At 44.2% G+C, this 25,809-nt stretch overlaps 1 long non-coding RNA gene across 1 annotated transcript in view; it reads left to right on the top strand.

Moving 5' to 3' along the window:
* Nucleotides 1–25,809, top strand: part of LINC03041 (long intergenic non-protein coding RNA 3041) — a 72,644-nt gene that overhangs the window by 36,994 nt on the left and 9,841 nt on the right. The window contains exons 2-3 of the long non-coding RNA XR_013405054.1: nucleotides 23,791–23,918; nucleotides 24,412–24,475. This is a non-coding gene — a long non-coding RNA (long intergenic non-protein coding RNA 3041). The remainder of the gene's footprint in view (nucleotides 1–23,790; nucleotides 23,919–24,411; nucleotides 24,476–25,809) is intronic.

A 25,809-nucleotide genomic window follows, 5' to 3' on the forward strand; every position in this document is an offset into this window, starting at 1 on the left:
TATTTGCACTGGGAGGGAAGAGCTGGGAAGCCAGCACAGACACACTGTGGCGGGTTCCAGGGGGTAGAAAGAGACAGCGCAGGCTCTGGGCTTTGAACAGCCTCTGGAGGAAGGGGTAAGATAAGAAGTGGCTGTACGGGAGGGAACACACACCTAAGCAGGAGAAAGCACAATTGGAGGTATCTTCAAACTAAATTCTAAACTCCCAGGATAAATCCTACAAAATTTCCTGTCTCCCTGTTAAATGTCTGAGGCATCTGAGAGCCTACAGGTGCCATTCAGCATTGAAGCTTCCTCTCTAGGAGACAAATCCAAGGAATAATTTGGCATTCTCTGTATTAGTCCATTTTCACGCTGCTGATAAAGATATACCCAAGACTGCGCAATTTACAAAAGAAAGAAGTTTAATGAACTTACAGTTCCACATGGCTGGGGAGGCCTCACAACCGTGGCAGAAGGCAAAAGGGATCAAGTCACATCTTACATGGATGGCAGCAGGCAAAAAGAGAGCTTGTGCAGGGAGACTCCCGTTTTTAAAACCATCAGATCTCGTGAGACTTATTCACTATCATAAGAACAACATGGGAAAGATACGCCCCAAAGATTCAATTACTTCCCACCAGGTTCCTCCCATGACATGGGGGAATTGTGGGAGTTACAATTCAAGATGAGATTTGGGTGGGGACTCAGCCAAACCATATCATTCTCCTTATTCTTTCCAGCCTTTCTCCATCTCTCCATAAGCTCTGTCCACCTCGCCCAGCACCCCTGACCCAGACCTCAGGACTCCATCTGTACTGTGACTCAGTAAGGAAGCTCCTTTACATCAGAACCTTGCTAAAGGAACCTCCCTCACACCCAAGTCCATGTCTCCTATTCCTCTAGGTTCCTGCCATTGGACCGGATAGCTATTTTGATAAATGCTCTTGAATTTAGGATATCAATGGCTTATTATAACTTAAAATGTTCCCCTTCCAAAAAGCATTTGTATTTTAATACAAACCTTCAGCACTTCATTCAAAGGAGGAATGTGGAATTTCAAATGTCATTGACATGAAATTTATATCAGTTAAGAATGCCTTTGGCTGTAACAGAAAGCCATACTACAGTGGCTTAAAGAAGTAAAGGTGTTTATGATAGACACACATTCATACTCACAGCCACACCTACGCAAATTGTTGATTCGTCTCTCCAGGGCTTATGTGGCAGCTCTATTCCATCACTACAGGCCAAACTTCCCTCTCTCTTCCTGCTTCATCCCCATGGTTGCAAGAAGATCACATGAAGTATTGCAACCACGATGGGGCAAAGAGGATGAAAAAGATGGAAGACACAGAGACTACCTCCTCAGTGACTTCTGCTGACATCTCATCGGCTAGAACTGAGTCACATAGCCAACCCCTAGCTGCAAGGGAGCCTGTGGAAGAGAGCTTTTAATTTTTATTTATTTAAAATAATTTGGCATGGTGACATGCAAAATCAAAAAGGAGGTTCTACTAGTAAGTGGAAAGGAGAATGGATGGGGAATTGGCAATAACAGTGTCTGCCATAAACAGCAGCATGCTAGGGCTGAAAGGACCTCAGAGAACATGTTGTCCCACCCGATTCCTCTATGGAAAAGGTGCAGAGGGAAGTGCTGAGAAGGGAAGGGAAGGACCTGTGTGAAACCACACCAGTCTCTGCCTCTCAGCCCACTGCCCACTCCGTCACCCCACGTCTCATCTCCTAGAGCCAAGAGGTGTGCTTTAAAGCAAGGAAGAAGAGGTCCCCCTTTCTCCGGTGGCCACCCACACTCCCCATTGCAGAAAGCCCCCCTGCTGACCTCTGGTACAGTTAGAATGGCTTTGGTTTTTTACATTTTTTCTTTGCCATTTTAACCATTTCTAAGTTTAGAATTCAGTGGCATTGACTGCGTCTACAATGTACTTCTTGTGCAATCATTGCCACTATTCTGTATTTTGCTTTTCATTGCTAATGTAATGTTGGGTTTTCCAGATGTAGGGTTCAGAGATGGAGATTGGAAATAAAGGCAGTGAAATGTTTAATTCATTCAAAAACCCGAAGAGCTTTTACTATTGGATGTGTCTAACAGTTTAGAAAGACATGTAGTTCCTTCCTGGGAACATGTGGTTTCTGATCTGGATTATTTATCCCCCTCCAATAAATGTTATGTGTAACTCTCTTGCACAGAAATCTGGTATCAGGGCCAAGCTGCCCCATCTTTTATTCAAGGGCATCAGTATCAATCCCCTTGTGTTTGTACTCAGATTCTACAAATAAATTATTTTCTTTGAATGTTCTGGGGGCCATTTTGTGATTTGGGGCAGATGAACATACCTCTGGATTCCTAATCCCCATGAATTGGGCCATGACCAGAAAATGATGAGAAATTTGGGGGAGGTAAAGACAGTTTCCAGCCCACAAACAACCTTCCACTCTTGGAAAAATTCCTCTGAGTCTCACGGGCGGAAAATGGAGTCCTGTAACTTCAGTAGACGGTAAGACTCTGGAGAGAGACAACTGGTGCAATTTCCATCTCTTGAAACATTTAAAATGTATCTGATCAAAGGAGGAGAAAATTAACCACAGTGTAGGAAACTGGCAGGGGGACGGACAAGATGACCTAATTTGCCTTTCCCATTACTAATTTCAGTAGGAGTCGTCTCTGGGAATTCCACGCTGAAATTCCAAGGCAAGAGCTCCACAATGGGAATTTGTGGCTTCGGAAAATGACACTCTGGAGCCCTGATTTTCGAAGCCTCTGCTGTTGCATCCTTCGGGGTTTAGCGTCAAACTAAATTCTTCTCAGATAGACACACGAGGCCTCATTCTTATCTACATAATAACTTTGGAGAAATTTTCCCTTTGGGTTTCAAAGGATGTGATTTAGGCCTACGAAAGTTGGGGCTATGCAATGAATTTATTACTTGCTGAAATAAAAATCAACACAAATATGTCTTTGCCTTAATAATAATAATAAAAAAGAACCCACACCACTTAGTTGCTTTACCAATCTCTGGATTCAATTAATTTTTAACATGGAAGTAAAGTCCCTTTTATTTTTTTTCTCCTTTCAAGCCAGACATTTATTTTTAACAAGGGATGAAATCATCTGAGAACAAAACGGGACATCTGTTACTTTATATCTGTTTATTTTAAGTACTTAAATCTGAGTTTGATTTCACACAATTTTGACATTGTTGCTTCATTAATAATCCTTACGTAATTGCGACCTCAGAGTGAGCACTGCAATTGCAGCATTCACTTCTCATTAGCGCAGAGTCTCATAGGAAAGCCAGAGTCACCCTGGGATGGGAGAGGCTTCCACGTTCAAAGCTGGTCCAAACGCTGACCCCAGCAATAGCAGGAAATCACCGCAAAAGGCTCAAGGAGAAGGCCTCCGATGGAGCCCCAACATGAGAAAATGAGGGCATGTAGTCTGCCGTTCATGTTTGCATGGTCCCATTTTGCAGAAGTTGTTGGACGGGCAACCTAGTGGCAGCAGTTGTTGCAAGCAAAAAGATTGCATACGAAACACACAGAACTAACACTTACGTATGTGTACTCAACAGTGTGTTGGACCATAGGTACCACTTCATCTACCAAGTCAACCAACCTGCCTTCCAAAAGCCCTGGGATGCAGAGTGGTAAGCAGGTAGGAAGTATGAGAGAGCTGCAGAGCCTCACAGAGAGGGGCTCTCTGGCCACAGTGTGGCTGGCAGATGGGTGTGGCCTGGAACCTGGGGCTGAGAATGGAGAAGTGGGGCTCAGAGATAGGAATTTGAAATAAGGGCAGTAGAATGTTTAATTCATTCAATTCATTTGCAGAACAGGTACTTCATGAGTCCTATGCCAAGCACTGGATATACGTGGTAAACAGCTGATACTTCTGTTTATGAAAGTTAAGAGATTAGGGAGCTATGAGAATGACAAGGGGTCTATTTGAGATTTAGGTGTCATAGAAGGACACTCAGAGATAAAATTTAAGCTGACACTAGAAGGATGGGAATGAGCTAGAAACAGGAAGAGGAAGGGAGAGAGAATTCAAGCCAGAGGAAACAGCCTAATGGAAAGCCTGGAAGGGGAAAGAGATTGGCACGTTGGAGAGACAGAAAGGGGGCCAGTGTGGCTGAAGTACAGTGAAAGGCAGAGCAGGAGAGGAGGAGGAAGATGGTGGAGATGAAGATGGGAGTCATGCCTGGTTTTACAGGCCAAGGTGAGGCATTTGGATTTAACTGTATACACAAGGGAACTTGTAGTTGTTAATAGGCAAGTGAAATTATTGGGTTTATGCCTTCATGCTGGCCATAGAGGGGGTGAATTACAAGGAGCAAGAGTCAAAGCAGGGAGGTGAACTTCGTAGGCTGCTGCTGTGGTGTAGATATGGGTCACAGTGGATATGGTGGGAAGAGGGCAGGCAGTCTTTAGGGTAAGATCAGCAGGGAATGCTGATGGACCGGATGTGGCAGTGAGGAGGAGTCATGGCGCCAGCCAGAAACCTCTGTGGCTCGTGGCACCTTCTGCCTGAGTATTGCTCATGCCCACTGGGGTTGTTCTGACCACTTGGCCCAGCAGGCTGTGCGCTACTTATTTTGCACTACTGGCCAGGATCCCACACCTGCCAAGCAGGAGCCACATACAGAGTGGCGAGGGGTGTGTGGGCAAGCAAGCATGGCGTCCAGCCACTGTTCACAGCTAGACACACTGGCTGTTGCGGCAGGGCAGGCAACTCCAGGTGCCGGCTCTGTGCAAGGTTGCAGCTGGACCAGATATACTATATGTGGCTTCCTCTGAGGCCACACATTTCCGGATGAGGGGAATGTAGTGCTGCCTGGAAGCATGGAGATGCCAGGAACCACAGAAACCTAAAAAGGTGTCACAGCCCTGGCTTGGGGAGCCCCTAGGTCTGGGCTCCCAAAGGGCTAGAGCTCTTCTCTCCTTGTTGTCTGCAACATGGTGAGCAGGGTGTGGGGAGCAGGGGCGTGTTTCAGCCCTGTTTGTGTTACAGCTCTCTTAGTTTCACCATTTGGTGGGTTCTGAGTCCTATTCTGTGTCCAAGAAGAATGAGGGACGTGGACAACTGGAGCGTTTGCAAGGCAGAGAAGAGCTTTATTGAGCAGCAGAACAGTCCTCAGGAGACCCAAAGTGGGTAGCTCCTTCCTGCAGGCAGGTTGTCCCTGTGAGTGTCCAGCTCTTAGAGGTGAGGAGACTTGAAGTGGGTAGCTCCCTCCCACAGGCAGGTCACCCCAATGTCTGTGCAGCCCTCAGTAGAGAGGAGACCTGGGGTGGGTAGCTCCTATCCTCAGGCAGGTCACCCCATGATCTGCAACCCTCAATGGAGTGGAGACCTGGAGTGGGTTCCTATTCATAGGCAGGTCATTCTGTCCTCTGCCCGAGTCTGGCTGAGTCTGGGGTTTTTATGAGCTTCCGAGGGGAGAATGTGTGTGCTGACTGATCCATGGGTGGCCATAGGTGGGCCCAGAAAAAGCACCAAAAATTCTCACTCTAGTCCACAGAACTGGCAGCCTGGCCCTGGCTTGAAGGTGGGACCTCAACAGGGGCCTACCCCTTTCCACCCAAGAGCCTGTCTGCCTCCTGCTGCCATCCATATGTCATCTACGGTGTCCATGGTCCCCAGGCTGTTCGTGGCAAGAGGTGCCTGCAGGCCCACAGCAAGCTGTCCTCAGCCTCCTCTTGGCCTCCCTCCCATGCTCTTTGGTGCCTAAAGTTCAGAGAGGGCCAAGGCAGCAGAGGGCTGGCATGTTAGCACTGCCCCAAGCACGTGCACACCAGACCGGGTCGTGATAGTGCCTGGGCTGAGCCACAACTTTGCTGTGAAATCAGAGCAGGTGCTGTGAGTGGGGAAAGGCCAGGCAGCAGAAGCAGACACTTTGAGCCTGCAGGGACAGAGGGGTTTCCCTGGTCCCCAAGAACACAGGGATGCCCGGGTCTGCAGCCATGGCTGGGTGGCTGCAGCTACACCTGGGAGGGTGGGGCTTCCACCCCTCCAACTTGAGAGGGGGTAGGACTCCCGCCAGCTCCATGGAGTGCACTGCCCCAGCCATGAGTGGCCCACTGCAATTGTTGTCATTTCAGCAGCCACTGCACACAGGCTGCCACTGCCATCAGAAAGATGAGGGACCAGGACTATTGCACAGGCTTCTGAGTCAAACATCTCGGTGAACAGTGGTCCTATTTGTCAAGATGGGAAAGGTGGGATAGGGTAGGCAGGGGACTAGGTTGTTGGGGTAGGTTTGGGGATGAGAAACAAAATATTCCATTTAGGACATGTTGGCACTGAGATGTCAAATTGGCAGGCAAATATTTGAGTCCAGAGTTCTTAAACAGGTCTGGCTTGCAGATATAAAACTGGAGTTGTTGACAAGTAGATGGTTTTTAAAACCATGGCAATGAATGATGTTACCTGGATTTTGAATACAAGTGAATAAGTATTGTGCTGGCTAGAGGTCCTCCAGGGAAGGAAGAAAGGTGTCATATTTACTTCACAATATGTTTTGGAACGTTTCAAAGTAAATTATGGACATGATGTTTCACTCCTAATTTCTTTAGTGCACATATTCACAAAATAAGGACATCTTCCTACTTAAGTACAATCCTGGAAATGACATCTAGGTTCATCAACTCAGTGCCAACTCTTGCCCTGGGCTCAGCAGTGTCCATTTATATTTTTCTTTCAATAATCACAACAGCTCTATGAAGAAGGTATGACTGGCCCACTCTATCAACAAGGACCCAATGGCTCAGATAGCGTTTGTGACTTATCCAAGGCCAGGTAACTAGAGATGTGTGCAGCCGAGATTCAAAACCAAGTCTGGCCGTAGAGCTTTCCCTCAGTCATTAGCTGCACACAATGGCCTAGAAACTCATCTGCATGGACGGCATATGATCTTTCTCCCCCTGGGGACCCATCCTTGACCTGGCATCTTTGTCTTGGGAAACTGTCTTTTCCTTGGAGCATTTGACAGACCCCACAATTTCCATTTTTTCCCCCAAGTTCAGAAGGCTGTACTTTGATTCAGGCCAGGCCTAGCCTACTGCCCTGAAGGCATTAGGAATCTGGTTGCCCAATGATCACAGATTTTTTTTTTTTGGAGACAGGATCTTCCTTTGTCACCCAGGCTGGAATGCAGTGGTGCAATCAAGGCTTGCTGCAGCCTTGACCTTTCAGGCTTAAGTAGTCCTCCCACCTTAACCTCCGAGTAGCTGGGACTACCTGCATGCACCACCACACCTGGCTAATTTTTCTTTTTTTGGGTAGAGATGGTGTCTCACTATGTTGCCAGGGCTGGTCCCACACTCCTGGGCTCCAGTGATCCTCCCATCTTGACCTCCCAAAGTGCTGGAATTATAGGCCTGAGTTACGGCACTTGGCCTTGATCACAGATTTTGAAAAGCCAGCTTTAATTCCTTCTTGAGTTGCCCACAGCAGTCAAGGGATGGCAGGGTGAGCAATAGCCTTTCCCTAAAGCTTGGCAAGGGCATAGAGGTAGAGTGAGTGGTTCTGATGGTGGTGACAGGATGGGGCAGGATGCATTACCACTGTGTATGCTATAGTCATATCAATGCCTCCCCCTCCCAGGCCTACCCTCCAGAGGAAAGCCTGGGGTTGTGTCCCTGAGGGACTGCCCCAGCTTCCTGCGAGCCATGACAGGGAGGCTAGCGGATGGGTGGAGTTGACTCAAGTATACTGCCAGTTCTGATCTCCCTAGGAACGGTGTCCTTAGCTCGCCCCCACCATCCTTCTTATTGTAGATTATGTAGACTTCAGGTGTAGGGAGGCCTGTATCACTCAAAGGAGGGTGTATGTGCACCAGAGTGCTCATGGTGGCCTCTGCACCACTCTCCAGCCCTTACCCTATTTTATTTTTCTTCATACCATTTATCAGCATCTGCTGGAAACATGTTTGCTTACTATCTGTCCCTACTAGAATTTAAGCTTCCTGAGCAAAAACTTTTACTAGTTTGGCTCAGAATTCATTCTCAGCACCAAAAAGAGTGCCTGGCACATAGTAGGCACTTAATACAGGGTTGCTGAATTAATGATTTTATCAATCATGTAGAGTCATAGACATATCCAAGTAATGACCCAGTAGATTCAAAATAGTCCATAGCCGACTTGTGTCCACTTGCACCTCACCCTGCAAAGCTTCAAAACACTTTCCTGTCTCGCAAATATCAACAGTCAAAAGAATGAGAAAAAAAAAAGGAAGGAAGGAAAGTGCTAGTGGAGAGTACAGGCAACACCAGAGCCAACCAAAGGGAGCCTCATTCAGAGCAAAGTGGAGAACCCAGGCGGGTTTTCAAGGCCTCCAGGTGGGCCACAGGAAGGTTGCAGTACTCCAAAGCCAGAAAATTCAAGGAGCTGTAGCTTTTGATCATCAACTTATTCCAGGCTGGCTTAGAGGTCTGGGGAGGACATTCAGGTGCTCTGAAATACAGCGATAATCAAGAGAAAGAGGGAGTCTTAAATTGAGGATGGAGAGCAATATACTCAGGTTAATGGAAGCACTAGCAATATTAAATGAAATTGCTCTACCACTTCTTCATAAGGCAGCACTGGGGAGCCCGCTCTTTGCATAAGCAGGGAGGGTCCTGGGATTTAGCAGGAGGGCGGAGGGGCTGGGGAATCAGTCATGCAGCAACCATTACGGTTCATGGGCGCCCAGCTCGCAACCCCTCGGCGCACCTGCCGCATATTTACTCAGGCCCACGCAGGAGCCAGACAAATTTGGGCAGGATTTCAAGGGAGCCTGGAGCCAGGGGAGCCTGCTTTAGTCCAATTAAATGAAGCAGTATCAGGTGGAAAGTAATTCTGAGTATTCACCATTATAGGGAGTTTTGTGTTTAAGCCCCTCGATGGACTTTCTTTTAATGAAGAGCTAAATGCGGGGTCTGGAAGTGGGCAGGAGGAATTGCTCCAACTAGCAGAGCTGAATCTCTCCCTGAGGAAGGCACACAAGGGCAGGCAGAGTTTCCTAAGGGCTACATCTTGTGGCCCCCACTAGATACTCCAACCTGGATCCCGGGACACCTTTATGGACATGTTACTTCCATTTTGTAAAGATAATCGGGAAACCTCACCAGGCCTGGGGCGCTAAGAACCGGATTTGAATCATCACAGGCGGATCCAACGCACTTAAATCTTTGGGGATCTTCTTCCTGCTTCCTGCCTGCCTGTCTTCCCTCCCCAGTGTTGGTCTTCCGAGGCAGTGGAAGCCAAAGAAGTGAAGATGAGCTAATAGGGTTGCAGAGAATCAAGAGTCTTATATAACTGTCTCAGGGAAAAACAAGCCCACTAGTGTAGGTAATAAATGAAAGACGAGGAGAGTGCAATTCATGAATTCGAATAGCACAAAGAGGATGAGCTGCTTTTAAACTGTTGATGATACCAGAGAAATCTCTCCATCAGTGGACATTTACAGAGCACTTCAGGTGTGCCAAGCACCTGAGGAGACAGTCAGAGGGGGTACCATCCAGAGAAGCACAAAACAGGATTTTGGCCCTCAAACAGCTCATGATGACAATTCCCTGAAGATATCTATAGAGCTAAGGAGACAAAGCATAATTTTGTGAAATGAAATAACCATGTATAATTTAACCAAACCATACCCAGACCCTTATTTCAAGCCCTAATTTTTGTTGCCTGCAACAGTACTCCAGGCATATCTGAGTGTCCAGTTCTGCTCACCATTCCCATGACTTTTTAGATGTAGACGTCAAGGATGGGGCAGCCAGAGCTAAAGGCCCCAGTATTGGAGTATTGTTGGCCAGATTTTTATTATCACTATACACCAGTGATTCTAAAAAAAAGTCAGTGATAAAATATGCCTCCCCTACCTCCCAAAATCCTCTGGTGGATAATGTTAAGCAACTGTTGAAAATTTCTATAGCGTGTTATTTACATATGTGTACATTTTTATTGTTTATAATTTAATAAACATTGTATTCCACGTGGAAGTTAATTGATAAATTCTCATCCACATGGTCTTCAATACAGATAGACACAGATATTTATCTTCCTTTTGAGAGTAAATTCGTGCAGGTACAGATTGTTGGGGTTCACTTTGGGTACAGTATTTGCAGGGAGTCCAGGTTTATGCCTTCCACTACTGTGATAGAACATATCCCTGCTTTTAAACAACAGATTTTCTTCTTATTATTATACTTTAAGTCCTGGGATACACGTGCAGAATGTGCAGTTTTGTTACATAGGTATACACGTGCCAGAGTGGTTTGCTGCACCCATCAACCCATCACCTACATTAAGTACTTCTCGAAATGTTATCCCTCCCCTAGCCCCCTACCCCCTGACAGGCCCCTGTGTGTGATGTTCCCTCCTTTGTGTCCATGTGTTCTCATTGTTTAACTCCCACTTGTGAGTGAGAACATGCAGTGTTTGGTTTTCTGTTCTTGTGTTAGTTTGCTGAGAATGATGGTTTCCAGCTTCATCCATGTCCCTGCAAAGGACATGAACTCATCTTTTTTTATGGCTGCATAGTATTCCATGGTGCATATGTGCCACATTTTCTTTATCCAGTCTATTATTAATAGATACTTGGATTGGTTCCAAGTCTTTTGTGAATAGTGCCGCAATAAACATAGGTATGCAGGTGTCTTTATAGAAGAATTATTTATAATCCTTTGGGTATATACCGAGTAACAGGATTGCTGGATCAAATGGTATTTTTAGTTCTAGATCCTTGAGGAGTCACCACACTCTGTTCCACAATGGTTGAACTAATTTACACTCCCACCAACAGTGTAAAAGCTTTCCTATTTCTCCACATCCTCTCTGGCATATGTTGTTTCCTGACTTTTTAATGATAGCCATTCTAACTGGTGTGAGATGGTATCTCACTGTGGTTTTGATTTGCATTTCTCTAACGACCAGTGATGATCATTTTTTCATATGTCTCTTGGCTGCATAAATGTCTTCTTTTGAGAAGTGTCTGTTCATATCCTTTGCCCGCTTTTTGATGGGGTTTTTTTTCTTGTAAATTTGTTTAAGTTCTTTGTAGATTCTGGATATTAGCCCTTTGTCAGATGAGTAGATTGCAAAAATTTTCTCCCATTCTGTAGGTTGCCTGTTCACTCTGCTGATAGTTTCTTTTGCTGTGCAGAAGCTCTTTAGTTTAATTAGACCCCATTTGTCAGTTTTGCCTTTTGTTGCCATTGCTTTTGGTGTTTTAGACATGAAGTCTTTGCCCATGCCTATGTCCTGAATGGTATTGCCCAGGTTTTCTTCTAGGATTTTTATGGTCCTAGGTCTTATGTTTAAGTTGTTGATCCATCTTGAGTTGATTTTTGTATAAGGTGTAAGGAAGGGGTCCAGATTCAGTTTTCTGCATATGGCTAGCCAGTTTTCCCAACACTATTTATTAAATAGGGAATCTTTTCCCCATTGCTTGTTTGTGTCAGGTTTGTCAAAGATCAGATGGTTGTTAGATGTGTGGTATTGTTTCTGAAGCCTCTGTTTGGTTTCATTGGTCTATATATCTGTTTTGGTACTAGTACCATGCTGTTTTGGTTACCGCAGCCTTGTAGTATAGTTCAAAGTCAGATAGCATGATGCCTCTAGCTTTGTTCTTCTTGCCCAGGATTGTCTTGGTTATGTGGGCTCTGTTTTGGTTCCATATGAAGTTTAAAGTAGTTTTTTCCAATTCTGTGATGAAAGGCAGTGGTAACTTGATAGGGATAGCATTGAATCTATAAATTACTTTGGGCAGTATGGCCATTTTCATGATATTGATTATTCCTATCCATGAGCATGGAATGTTTTTCCATTTGTTTGTATCCTTTCTTATTTCCTTGGGCAGTGGTTTGTAGTTCTCCTTGAAAAGGTCCTTCACATCCCTTGTAAGTTGTATTCCTAGGTATTTTATTCTCTTAGTAGCAATTGTGAATGGGAGTTCACTCATGATTTGGCTCTCTGTTTGTCTGTTGTTGGTGTATAGGAATGCTTGTGATTTTTTGCACATTGATTTTGTATCCTGAGACTTTGCTAAAGTTGCTTATCAGCTTAAGGAGATTTTGGACTGAGACAATGGGGTTTTCTAAATATACAATCATGTCATCTGTAAACAGATACAATTTGACTTCCTCTCTTTCTATTTGAATCCCCTTTATTGCTTTCTCTTGCCTGATTGCCCTGGCCGGAACTTTCAGTACTATGTTGAATAGGAGTGATAAGAGAGGGCATCCTTGTCTTGTGCCAGTTTTCAAAGGGAATGCTTCAAGTTTTTGCCCATTCAGTATGATATTGGCTGTTGGTTTGTCATAAATAGCTCTTATTTTGAGATACATTTCATTATACCTAGTTTGTTGAGTTTTTAGCATGAAGGGGTGTTGAATTTTGTCAAAGGGCTTTTCTGCATTTATTGAGATAATTATGTGGTTTTTGTCATTGGTTCTGTTTATGTGATGGATTATGTTTATTGATTTGTGTATGTTGAATCAACCTTGCATCCCAGGGATGAAGCCGACTTGATTGTGGTGGATAAGCTTTTTGCTGTGCTTCTGGATTCTGTTTACCAGTATTTTATTGAGGATTTTCACATCAATGTTCATCAGGGATATTGGCCTGAAATTTTCTTTTTTTGTTGTGTCTCTGCCAGGATTTGGTATCAGGATGATGCTGGCCTCATAAAATGAGTTAGAGAGGCGTCCCTCTTTTTCTATTGTTTGGACTATTTTCAGAAGGAATGGCACCAGCTCCTCTTTGTACCTCTAGTAGAATTTGGCTGTGAATCCATCTGGTCTTGGGCTTTTTTTTGGTTGGTAGGCTATTAATTACTGTCTCAATTTCAGAACTTGTTATTGGTTTATTCAGGGATTTGGTTTCTTCCTGGTTTAGACTTGGGAGGGTGTATGTGTCCAGGAATATATCCATTTCTTCTATATTTTCTAGTTTATTTGGATAGAGGTGTTTATAGTATTCTCTGATGGTAATTTGTATTTCTGTGGGATCTTTGGTGATATTCCCTATATCATTTTTTGTTGTGTCTATTTGATTCTTCTCTCTTTTCTTCTTTATTAGTCTGGCTAGCGGTCTATTTTGTTGATCTTTTCAAAAAAGCAGCTCCTGGATTCACTGATTTTCTGAAGGGTTTTTTGTGTATCTGTGTCCTTCAGTTCTGCTCTGATCTTAGTTATTTCTTGTCTTCTGCTAGATTTTGAATTCGTTTGCTGTTACTTCTCTAGTTCTTTTAATATTGTTGTTAGGGTGTCAATTTTAGATCTTTCCTGCTTTCTCTCATGGGTATTTAGTGCTATAAATTTCCCTCTAAACACTGCTTTAACTGTGTCCCAGAGATTCTGGTATGTTGTGTCTTCTTCATTCTCACTGGTTTCAAAAAACATCTTTATTTCTGCCTTCATTTTGTTATTTACCCAGTAGTCATTCAGGAGCAGGTTGTTCAGTTTCCATATAGTTGTGCAGTTTTGAGTGAGTTTCTTAATCCTGAGCTCTAATTTGATTGCACTGTGGTTTGAGAAACTTTGTTATGATTTCTGTTCTCTTGCATTTGCTGAGAAGTGTTTTACTTCCAATTATGTGGTCAATTTGAGAATAAGTGTGATGAGGTGCTGAAAAGAATGTATATTCTGTTGATTTGGGATGGAGAGTACTATAGATGTCAGTTAGGTCTGCTTGGTCCAGAGCTGAGTTCAAGTCCTGAATATACTTGTTAATTTTCTGTCTCGTTGATCTGTCTAATATTGACAGTGGGGTGTTAAAGTCTCCCACTATTATTGTGTGGCAGTCTAAGTCTTTTTGTAGGTCTCCAAGAACTTGCTTTATGAATCTGGGTGCTCCTGTATTGGGTACATATATATTTAGGATAGTTAGCTCTTCTTGCTGCATTGATCCCTTTGCCATTATGTTATGTACTTCTTTGTCTCTTTTGATCTTTGTTGGTTTAAAGTCTGTTTTATCAGAGATTAGAATTGCAACTGCTGCTTTTTTTTTTTTCTTTCTTTCTTTCTTTTTTTTTTTTTGGCTTTCCATTTGCATGGTAAATATTGCTCCATCCCTTTATTTTGAGCCTTTGTGTGTCTTCCCACATGAGATGGGTCTCCTGAATACAGCACACTGTTGGGTCTTGACTCTATCCAATTTGCCACTCTGGGTCTTTTAATTGGGGGTATTTAGCCTGTTTACATTTAAGGTTAATATTGTTATGTGTGAATTTGATCCTGTCATTATGACGCTAGCTGGTTGTTTTGCCTGTTAGTTGATGCAGTTTCTTCAGAGTCTTGATGTTCTTTACAATTTGGTATGTTTTTGCAGTGGCTGATACTGGTTGTTCCTTTCCATGTTTAGTGCTTCCTTCAGGAGCTCTTGTAAGGCAGGACTGGTGGTGATAAAATCTCTCAGCATTTGCTTGTCTGTAAAGGATTTTATTTCTTTATTGCTTATGAAGCTTCCTTTGGCTGGATATGAAATTCTGGGTTGAAAATCCTTTTCCTTAAGAATGTTGAATATTGGCCCCCACTCTGTTCTGGCTTGTAGGGTATTTGCCAAGAGATCCACTGTTAGTCTGATGGGCTTCCCTTTGTAGGTAACCCGACCTTTCTCTCTGGCTTCCCTTAACATTTTTTCCTTCATTTCAACCTTGGTGAATCTGATGATTATGTATCTTAGGGTTGCTCTTCTCGAGGAGTATCTTTGTGGCATTCTCTGTATTTCCTGAATTTGAATGTTGGCCTGTCTTGTTGGGTTGGGGAAGTTCTCCTGAATAATATCCTGAAGAGTGTTTTCCAACGTGGTTCCATTTACCTCGTCACTTTCAGGCACACCAATCAAACGTAAATTTGGTCTTTTCACATAGTCCCATATTTCTTAGAGGCTTTTTCATTCTTTTTAATTTTTTCTCTAATCTTGTCTTCTCTCTTTATTTCATTAAGTTGATCTTCAATCTCTGATATCCTTTTTTTCTGGTTGATCAGTTTGGCTACTAATACTTGTGTATGCTTCATGAGGTTCTTGTGCTGTGTTTTTCAGCTCCATCGGGTTATTTATGTGCTTCTCTAAACTGGTTATTCTAGTTAGCAATTCCTCTAACCTTTTATCAACATTCTTAGCTTCCTTGCGTTGGGTTAGAACATGCTCCTTTAGCTTGAAGGAGTTTATTATTACCCACCTTCTGAAGCCTACTTCTGTCATTTCATCAAACTCATTCTCCATCCAGTTTTGTTCCCTCACTGGTGAGGAGTTGTGATCCCTTGAAGTAGAAGAGGCATTCTGGTTTTTGGAATTTTCAGCCTTTTTGCGGTGGTTTCTCCTCATCCTTGTGGATTTATCTGCCTTTGGTCTTTGATGTTGGTGACCTTTGGGTGGGGTCTTTGAGTGGTCATGCTATTTCTTTCTGTTAGCTTTCCTTCTGACAGGGCTCTCTGCTGCCAGTCTGCTGGAGTTTGCTGGAGGTCCACTCCTGACCCTGTTTGACTGGGTATCACGAACGGAGGCTATAGAACAGCAAAGATTGCTGTCTCATCTTTCCTCTGGAAGCTTCATCCCAGAGGGGCACCTGCCAGATGCCAGCCAGAGCTCTCCTATATGTCTGTTGGCCCCTACTGGGGGGTGTCTCCCAGTCAGGATACACGGGGTCAGGGACCCACTTGAAGAGGCAGACTAATCCTTAGCAGAGCTCAAATACTGTGCTGGGAGATCTGCTGCTCTCTTCAGAGCGGTCAGGCAGGGACGTTTAAGTCTGCTGAAGCTGCACCTACAACCGCCCCTTCTCCCAGGTGCTCTGTCCCAGGGAGATGGGGGTTTTATCTATATGTCCCTGACTAGGGCTGCTGCCTTTTTTTCAGAGATGCCCTGCCCAGAGAAGAGAAATCTGTCAGTCTGGCCACAGCAGCCTTGCTGAGCTGCAGTGGGCTCCACCCAGTTCGAACTTCCCAGCGGCTTTGTTTAGACCATGAGCATGAAACTGCCTACTCAAGCTTCAGCAATGGCAGACGCCCACTCCCCCTACCAAACTCGAGCATCCCAGGTGAATCTCAGACTGCTGCTGTGCCGGCAGCGAGAATTTCAAGTCAGTAGATCTTAGTTTGCTGGGCTCCATGGGGGTGGGACCTGCAGAGCCAGGCCACTTGGCTCCCTGGCTTCAGCACCCCTTTCCAGTGGAGTGAATGGTTCTGTCTCGCTGGTGTTCCAGGTACCACTAGGGTATGGAAAAAAAGAACTCCTAAAGCTAGTTTGGTGTCTGCCCAAATGGCCGCCCCGTTTTGTGCTTGAAACCCACAGCCCTTGTAGGTTAGGCACCTAAGGGAATCTCCTGGTTTGTGGGTTGCGAAGACAGTTGCGAAGCGCAGTTACTGTGCCGGAATTCCTTGGACTCAGTCCCTCATGGCTTCCCTTGGGTAGGGGAGAAAATTCCCTGACCCCTTGCACTTCCTGGGTGAGGCCACGCCCCAGCCTGCTTTGGCTTGCCCTCCATGGGCTGCACCCACTGTCCAACCAGTCCCAGTGAGATGAACCGGGTACCTCAGCTGGAAATGCAGGAATTACTCGCCTTCTGTGTTGATCTCTCTGGGAGCTGTAGACCAGAGCTATTCCTATTGGGCCATCTTGCCAGCCTTAACAACAGATTTTTTTTTTTTTTTCTTTAAAGTGATGGTATGTGATTGTAAGGATGAAAAAACAAAACTTAGGTTATATCAATGTTGTCATTTTATGTGACCTCTTGGAGTTTTTGTGTTTGAAATTCAAGACAGTGAAATAGGGCAAACTGTGAGATGTAATGTTTTTGTTTAATAAATATAAATTTTAGTACATGCATGAAATATTTTGCTGACTTTGACTAGTATCTTTAAGGTTGATATTTCTCCTTTTAAAATTGCTAATTGTTTTAAAACTAAATAACAAAAATTTTATCATCGAATGCTACATGCCGATTCCTAAAAATTAATGTGAGATAGGTGAGGGTGTTAAACAATGACATGCTCCCAGTGTAAAATATATTAGGACATCCCTGCTTTCTAGAAATTCCAGAACTTGTCCTGGAAGAATTCAGACCTGAATTCATGACCTGGATGTGGCTTGGGTTGGTGGAGTTATCTTTTTCACATGCCATGGCAATTCAGGTCCCTCTATAATCCCACGTCCCCCTACCTTTCTCCTTCCTGTTCCACGAGACTTTCCAGTCGGGACTAGAGTTCTCCTACCTCATATTCCACAAAGAGAATTTTGAAAAACCGATTTGACTGTTTTCTTCTTGTAAGCCTGCTACTTGTTTTACCCTCTTTCCACTTCCTGATTTCTTTACGGCCCCACCTTAGTTCTTTGATATCTCGAAAGGAAGCCTAAAGAGATAGGGTGCTCTTGGAGAATACGGATCAGTAGATTTGAAGGAATTGCCCTTCCCTGCCCCCAAATTAGAAACTGATCAAAACAATTGCTTAAGAAGTGAACTTGTTAAAGGACTGAAAGGGGGGATTTATCAGAAGTATTAAAAGAAGACATGTGGGACTGATTTCCAGAATAGGGAAGCATTATTTCCCTGGAAATAATCCAGGGAAAACATAGAACTGGGAAGTTCAATGTTTTGCAAGAAAAGGGAACAAATCTTAAGAGAAAAAGCCTCACTATGTACAAGACAACAGGACAATGAGAAATTAACATGGCATGTTTCTGAAAAACTGAGTTTGCCAAACAAACTCCAGCTCTTTGCATACTTCAGTTTCAGGAGTTTCAGAATTAGCAAATATGGTGGCTTTAAACTGCTTCACATATCTTCCTTTCTTTGTTGGATTTCATGTGAAGACTAGAATAGGGTTTGCAGCAGTGAGAAATGGAAAGACCCTCAAATACGTGGCACAGCCCCAAACGCAGAAAAGAGGTTTTCAGCGAAGTACTGAAAGGATCTCTCTTTGGCCAGGGTTGTTTTGTTGATGTTCTAGAAGGAGAATCAAATAGCATAGTACTGGATGTGGGAGTCCAGGTTTAAGAATCATCCATGTGATCAGGACCTGAGAGAATTAGCAGAGCCTGTGATCAATATACATCTAGCTCTGCACACATAGGCAGCGGAGTGTGTGAACTCGACCAGAGCGGACATGGGGAAGTAGGGTCCTCTGAGCCCAGCTGGCAGGGTGCCACCCTTTCAGGCGCTGACAAAGAGAAGAGTGCGTTCAGAAGAGACTCCCAGGACAGAGGAGTCTGGCGAAAAGTTGGAGGCTGTTAAACCAGAAAAAGAGAAGCTTCAGGGATCACACAACTGACTTCTTCATGTGTCTAAAGCATTGATTTGCAGACAAGAGACTGTTAGGGTTTGAATCCCCCCCTCCTTATATCCCCAGATTTGTATGTTGAAGAAAGCACAAAGGAAGAGCATTCTAACAGTTCAGATGGTCTGAGTGTGGGCTGAGCTGCCTTTTGGTGTAGTGTGCTTTGTAGTATTGAGGATGTGTAAGTGGAGATGATGAGATGACCAGTTTCTGGAGCTATTATAGGGAAAATTCCCGCAAGCCGGGGATGGATAATCTCCAAGATTTCCTTCAATTATAAAATTCTATGCTTCTAACTCCAAAAGTATTTGGAAACAAAAAATTACCTGAAGATTTTAAATTAGGAATTGTTCTGTTTTTAGAAAGGACAGAATCTAAACAAGCATTAAAAAAGAACCAGTAAAATGTAATTCTACACAAGAAAAGGTGCAAATTTTTGTTTTGTTTTGTTTTTTGAGATAGAGTTTCACTCTGTTGGCCAGGCTGGAGTGCAGTGGCACAATCTCTGCCTCCTGGGCTCAAGCAATTGTCCTGCCTCAGCCTCCCGAGTAAACTGGGATTATAGGCGTGCACCACCACACCTGGATAATTTTTGTATTTTTAGTAGAGATGGGGTTTCACCACATTGGCTAGGCTGGTCTCAAACTCCTGACCTTGGGTATTCCACCCACCTTGGCCTCCCAAAGTGTTGGGATTACAGGCGTGAGCCACTGCACCCGGCCAAAAAGTGCAAGTTTTCTTTTACACTTATCCTAAGATCTACTCTCTTAGCAAAATTTTAGGTATACAGCACAATACTGTTAACTCTAGGGACCACACTGTGTAGTAGCTCTCCAGGACTTATGTGTGTCACATAACTTCATGCCCTTTGTCCAACTTCTCCTCATTTTTTCCCTCCCTCTTACCCTGGCAACCACCATTCTACTTTCTGCTTGAGTTTGACCATTTTAGATTCCTAACATAAGTGAGACCATGTAGTATTTGTCCTTCCGTGTTGGGCTTTTTTTGACTTAGCACAGCGGACTCCAGGTTCATCTATGCTATCAAAAAGGGCAGGGGCCAGGTGCAGTGGCTCATGCCTGTAATCTCAGCACTTTGGGAGGCCACAGCAGGCAGATCATGAGGTCAGGAGTTTGAGACCAGCCTGGCCAACATGGTGAAACCTCGTCTCTACTAAAAATACAAAAATTAGCCAGGTGGGGTGGGCATCTGTAGTCCCAGCTACTCAGGAGGCTGAGACAGGAGAATTGCTTGAACCCAGGAGGCGGAGGGGTGAGCCAAGATCACGTCACTGCACTACAGCCTGGGTGACAGAGCAAGACTCCATCTCAAAAGAAAAAAAAAAAAAAAGGCAGGATTTCCTTCTTTTTAAGGCCGAGTAGTATTTCGTGATATGTATACACCACATTTTCTTTATTCAGTTGTTGATGAACATTCAGGTTGCTTCCATGTCTTGGCTGTTATGAATAATGCTGTCGTGGACACTGGAATGCAGATATCTGTTTGATATCCTGATACTCAATTCCTCTGGAAAAGGGCAAGAATTAACAGGGAAAATATTTCAAGAACCCAGTGGGCAGGAAGTACAAGAAGAACAATGATGCTGGGAAACACAGGGCATTGAATGATATTAAATACATTTGATACCACATGGCTGCAAAACAGGGTGGTTTACTATGAGCAGTATCTGTAGCTTTAATCCAGGCAGGTTCCTGTCCTGTCACTTAAGAGCTTTGTGTTCTTGGTCCATCTGTGTAACCTGTCTGAACAATAGTTTCCTCATCTGCAAAGTGGGACAATATCACCTGGTTCACAGTGTCAGGAGGATGACATGAGACAATTAATGAAAACTGTGAGACATATGGTAAGCATTCAATAAAGAACTACAAATTTCATTAAGTATTCAATAAAGAACTATGAATTTCATTGTGAAATTAGCATCTTCAGAGTCAAAACCAAAGGCTTATTACACACACACACACACACACAGAAAGAGAGAGAAAGAGAGAGAGAAACACAAATGACAAAATAAAAGCTTTAAAGGAAATTTCTTTGTTAAGAGTCCATGATGTAAATAACAATCTTTCCTATGTCAATGTGAAGTTTCATTTGCTTACATTTTATCTACATTAAATAATTAGAAATCATGATTTGCCACATCATTCCACATAGAACCAAGTGGAATGGTAGATTTTGATTTTTTTTTTTTTAGTGGGTATCCAGCTCATTTGAAAGTACTGAAGGCAGGCCCATGTTTGAGACCTTTGGTCTGATGTATGGCCTTGGATAAACTTGTGTCATTCTTGGTTTTCTCATCTGCACCTAACTCATCCAGTTGCTGGAATGATGAAACGGGACCAGGCTTGGGCAAAGTGTTAGGTAGATGGCTGATGAGCCTGTTACCATTGCATCCTCGAAGCTTTGGGATGGTGACTGTAGGTACTCGCTCTACCCCAAGGATAAATGCCAGAAATACCATGGAAGCAAGGGTCAATTTATCCTGATAGAGCCAGTCAAAACGAGGAATAATGCATGAAATTAAGGTAGATGAGGCTTTAAGGAAAGGAAAAACTTCTGTTCAGCAGGATCTTTTAGATAATGAAGTGGTCTCTAAGGAAACTTGAAGGCGCTCTACACTGGAAGAAAAACTAAAATGGGCAACCACTCTGCCTACTGAAATATGAGTGATTTCAAAGCTTCTGCCTTCTCTTAGTCTTTGCCGCTTCTCCTTCCTCTTTTAATTTTATGCTTTCCCCAAGGATGTTCCTTGATCCAAATTGCTCTTTATTCGAGGCTGTGATTCATTCCTGGTGTGGTTTAAATTGGCCCATGTTTGTGGTATCTGATGCTAGAGTAGTGTCTTAAAAAGGCAACCGCCATCTTTCCCCCAGGTTCACCCTTGGTGCCTTCCTGTCACCCCACTCCATGTTTGCAGCGGGCCGTCCGCAGCCTGGCCTGGCTCTTCTGCCTCAGTGTCAGCCTCCTCATTAGGCATGCTCTGGAGCTGGCTGGTGTCAGAGCCAGCCGATGCATCAGAATGCAGGGCATGCCTCCGGCTCCTGGGAAGCTGCACATTCCGCATGAAATATGAAGGCAACAGCCAGCCCAGGGGAGACCCAGGGTGGATTTAGAGGAAGAGCAGCAAAGGTGGCTGTTGGGGGAGGGCTGTTCTGCAGGGCCAGAGAGATGATGTTGGCACCTATCACATATTTTAAAGGCACCGCTTTGGTGGGGGAGAGGGATGCTGGGAGGGGCACCTGGTGTATGTATCCTCTTGGCTGCTCCTGACACACACTCCCTTGGTACATTCTTTCTGCATATGCTCACGGTATATCTGTGATTATGGTGATGTGCCCTTTTGAGATAGGCAGCCGGCTCACTCCCCGCTGTGCTCATCACTGATTCTTGAGTTTCTCTTTTGGGATAACCTGAAATCATAAAAGCAGTCCATGTGGATTTCAGAGCACCTGACAGTAAGAAACATAATAAAAAGTAATCATTGCCCAGCAAAGCCCTGGGGATGCTTGTCACACACCACCTTGGGTCCACAGAGGTTAAGCGTGCTTAACAGGCAGTGGCCTCAGATGGTTCCAAGGTCTGACATTAAAGCCTGTCCTCGTCTTTGTCCAGAATCCTCTAGTTTCCAGCCAAGGCTCCATGCTGGGGTTCCAGCCAGCCATTCAGAGATGAGGAGAAAACCATTAATCCCCACCATAGGCACTAAGAGATTACTGCATGCCTTAGACATGTCATAGTGTAATGTGCTGTGCACATATGCTTAGAACACTTACCCACTTGTAGTGTGCTTGGTTTATGTGCAGGTCACCAACTTAGCCACTCTATCCATGAAGCAGAAATGCTGTATTATCTGTTTTTATATAACCAGAGGATTGGTACATAGTAGGCACTCAATAAATACTGAGTAAATTATATTTGATGAGACTGCCCTCCCATACCATCACACATCCAAGTCATCAAAAAACAAGTCTACTGGTCCCTCCAAATACAGCAATTTTGGGAGGCCTTTTCTCCCCTAACCTAAATCCACAATGCCCGTTATAGTGTACTGAGGGTGTAATTCCATTTCATATCATTGATTACAGAGTATTACGGAGTATCCCACTTTCTTTTGATCAGAGAACATATATATATATACACACACACACACACACACACACAGGAATATACATATATACGTGATGGAAGTAGTTTGCATTCCTTGTGTGTGAGATGAATGTGAAAGTTTTCTGCAAGAAGCTCCAAAGGAGTGATGTCTTCTGAAAGCCCCAGCTGTTTCTGGTTGGCAGTACTGCCTGCTGCATACCTTCTGGAGGTGTCATTCAACAGGCAGGTTCCACACTGAGGCTGCCCTGCTGGCTGGAATGTGAGACAATACGTATGCTTGCTTTACATGTGGAAACTTTCAGTTTATAGAACTGTATTTGGTGACTTTGTTAATTTTATAAAGAAATTGGCTTTTTTGGTGAACTGAGAGGACTCTGTACTTCTGTTGGGTTCTTGATGCAGAGTAGTAGGAAGTAACAGGATTCAACTAAAGTGTTGGCGTTTCACAAGACCGTAAGCTGCCTGGGAGCCGGGCATCGCCTCCCCTGTCCACTGCTGTGTTCCCAGTGGCTAGATCATAGCTGGAACGGAGTAGACGCTAAAACGTTGGCTTGAGTGGAGACTTTGACCTGTACTGTCACTTAAAGAGGGTGTCACTTAAACAGATCTGTCTAGATCTGCACTTTCTGTAGCAGAGAAAGTATAGTGCCTTATCCTCTAGCCAGTAATATGTTCAGGGTTGGGTCCATCCTCCCTGGTTTTGATGTACCTATGCCAAGAGACAGAATTTCTCTGTTGGAGTTACTAAGTCGAGAATAGGATGCTAATTCAAAAGAGAAGAGAATTAGGCTATTAGACAAAATGAAAATATGGAGAGAGAAAGAGAGCCACCAAAGCAGCCAGCCCTACCAGCATCATATGACTTTGTGTGTTCAGCCCCAGCTGAAGCTCTAACCCAGAATGTCTTGGTTATATGAACCAATAAATTACTCATTTATTTATTTGCTAGAGGTAATATAGAAGAAGGTTTTCATCGCTTAAAACTAAAAGCAGTCTGACTGACAGACTTGTTTCATACTATCCCTGTCTACTTTTAAAGCTATTCATTTGCCCCATGCTAACAGCTAATCTTCTCTTTACATTTAATGCATGTGGATCTCCTAAATGTCTATTTTCATGTGGCGGTTATTTTGCCCAGTCCTTTTGCCTGCTTTAAGCAGAACTGTGTTTAAGCCACATACTCAGGGCAGATATATCTGTCTCACAAAAAGACTGTAGAGAGAAGGAATACTTCAAATTTCGGGATAACAGACCTAACAGTTCCCACTGGTGTTGGATCCCCCAGCCCTACAGCACACAGCACCCCCTTGACAGTACACATTAACTCTGTAGTGGACCTTGGTGAGGACACCCTGCTCTGGACTCAGCTCTGCTGTGGCTGCACTCAATTGTTTGTAACTTGTTTTGCAGGAATGGGGCTTGGCCCCCAGCTAGAGGGGAGACGGCTAGTTTTCAGAGAACAAAGGAGAGGGAAGAAGAGAGATGTTCCTTGAACATCTACTATGTGAGAACCACCACCCAGGGCACGACACCTGCCTGTGAGTTATATAACTTCTCTTGTCCGTAGCTGTGGATGCAAAGGCTCGGAGTAGTTCAGCAGTTGCTTGCATGTGGGCTGAGCTGTTTAAGTGACAGTGCAGGTCTGTCTAAATGCAAGCATCCATGCTTTTTCTACCACCACTAAGTTGTCTCCTGGGGCCATGTTTTGATTTGTTTTGTGCAGTCCAGACTACTCAGCACCATGCTGGCCACACTGTAAGTCCAATGATGACAGCACTGTGTTTATCGCCATTTCATACGAACCTAATGAGGAGGGAATGTTACAGAACACCCCCTCCACGGTGTGAGAGAATTGCTTTGACATGGAGATGCACAGAAACAAGAGAAGTTTGGAGTCCAATTTCCTTCCTCTGTGGCCCACCCAGCCTCTGGGGTTGAAAGTGTGGCCAGGGAAAGCGTTTTGTTCTCGTACATGCAGGGGTGCCTCTGGCTGGGTGACAGCCACTGACCCACCTAGTTTTTGTTCTGCAGGTGTTGGAAAGAGGATGCAACCATCCCCAACAGGGAAGGGTGGAAAATGCTGCACTGTGCATGGGTGAATGTGCACATGTGTGTATGTGTGGTCCTGGGAGCAAGGGCCGGGCAGGGACCAGTCTGCAAAACAACATTAAGAAACCGAAACATTTTCCACTGAGAAACAGAATTACTGCCCATGGAATTCTTACCCAGCCTGAGAAGCGAGCAGTAGCCCCTCCTTTTCATTAGTTAAACAAAGAGGGTTATTTTTCAAACGAAAACTTTCAGTGTGGAAAACAATCTAATTCCCGGGGCTTTTTGAGAAGTGAGATTCTCAGCGCTCCAATAAACATGTCTATGTGGATATGCAGCTGCAAAGGCAGTGTGGGTGCCCTGACCAAACCAGAGGGCAGGCCTGGCCAGTGGGGGACACGGGGACTTAGCTTCAGGCCTCTCATAACAATCCCAGGTAGAAAGGCCAACAGAGGGAATGAACCATGGCCTGGAAGATTTGAAGTGTTCTGCGAGAGAAAAAAAGCGAAAACAAAAATATTTTCTGTAAGTCCATTAAATGATCTCCTTTCTTCCTCCAAGTCAGTGAACTCCTTCTGGTTGGAAAATAATCTGCAAACTCAAGCCCTGCTAGGTTCAGTGGGGTGTGTTCCGCCTTATTGAATTCCTGGCCTTCAGAGATCTTTCAAAAAAAAAAAAAAAAAACTTTCGCCCACTTATGAACCCATGGGGTGATGTCACAGCTTTCTCTTGAGGGGTTCTCTTCATGAAAGCTCCTGGGTACTTGCATTTGTTTAAGAGTGGGCAAGAATAGGAAGGCAGACTGCCAGGGTTCAAATTTTAGCTCTACCACTTAAAACGTGTGTGTGCTTACTCTCTCTGGACCTCGGCTTGCCCATCTGCAAAGGGGAATAAGAATGGTACCTACATCACAGAGTTTTCCTAAAGATTAAATGAGAACATGCTTACAAAGTGCTTACCACAGTTTCTGGACAAAGGAAGACCTCAATAAAAGTGTGGCCATTATTATGAAGTTAAAGGGACATGGCATATGGTCACAGACCTGAACTTTTAAAATTAATAAATATCATTCTTTGAGGTTTCTACTTTTCCCATCTCACTCATGGAAAGTGTGTTGTTTAAAAAAATAAAAGGAGACACAAAATAGCCTCTCTTCAAATCAGAGCTTCCTTCTCTAATCAGTCCGTGAATGTTTCGGGGAGTGCTCTATTTAACTTGGCTGGCCCCTGGTTTTGCTGTGAGTAATACATTGGGCTTAATTTCAAACTCCACACAGCCAAGATCACTGGATACTTGAGCTTCCCCAAGCTGAGTTGATACAGCTGCTCTGCCCCTGGTCACTGGTGAGTTGTCCCTGTGGATTCCAAAGGGTCTGAATAT

Source organism: Macaca mulatta, chromosome 15 (genome assembly GCF_049350105.2).
Source record: "Macaca mulatta isolate MMU2019108-1 chromosome 15, T2T-MMU8v2.0, whole genome shotgun sequence".
NCBI lineage: Eukaryota > Metazoa > Chordata > Mammalia > Primates > Cercopithecidae > Macaca > Macaca mulatta.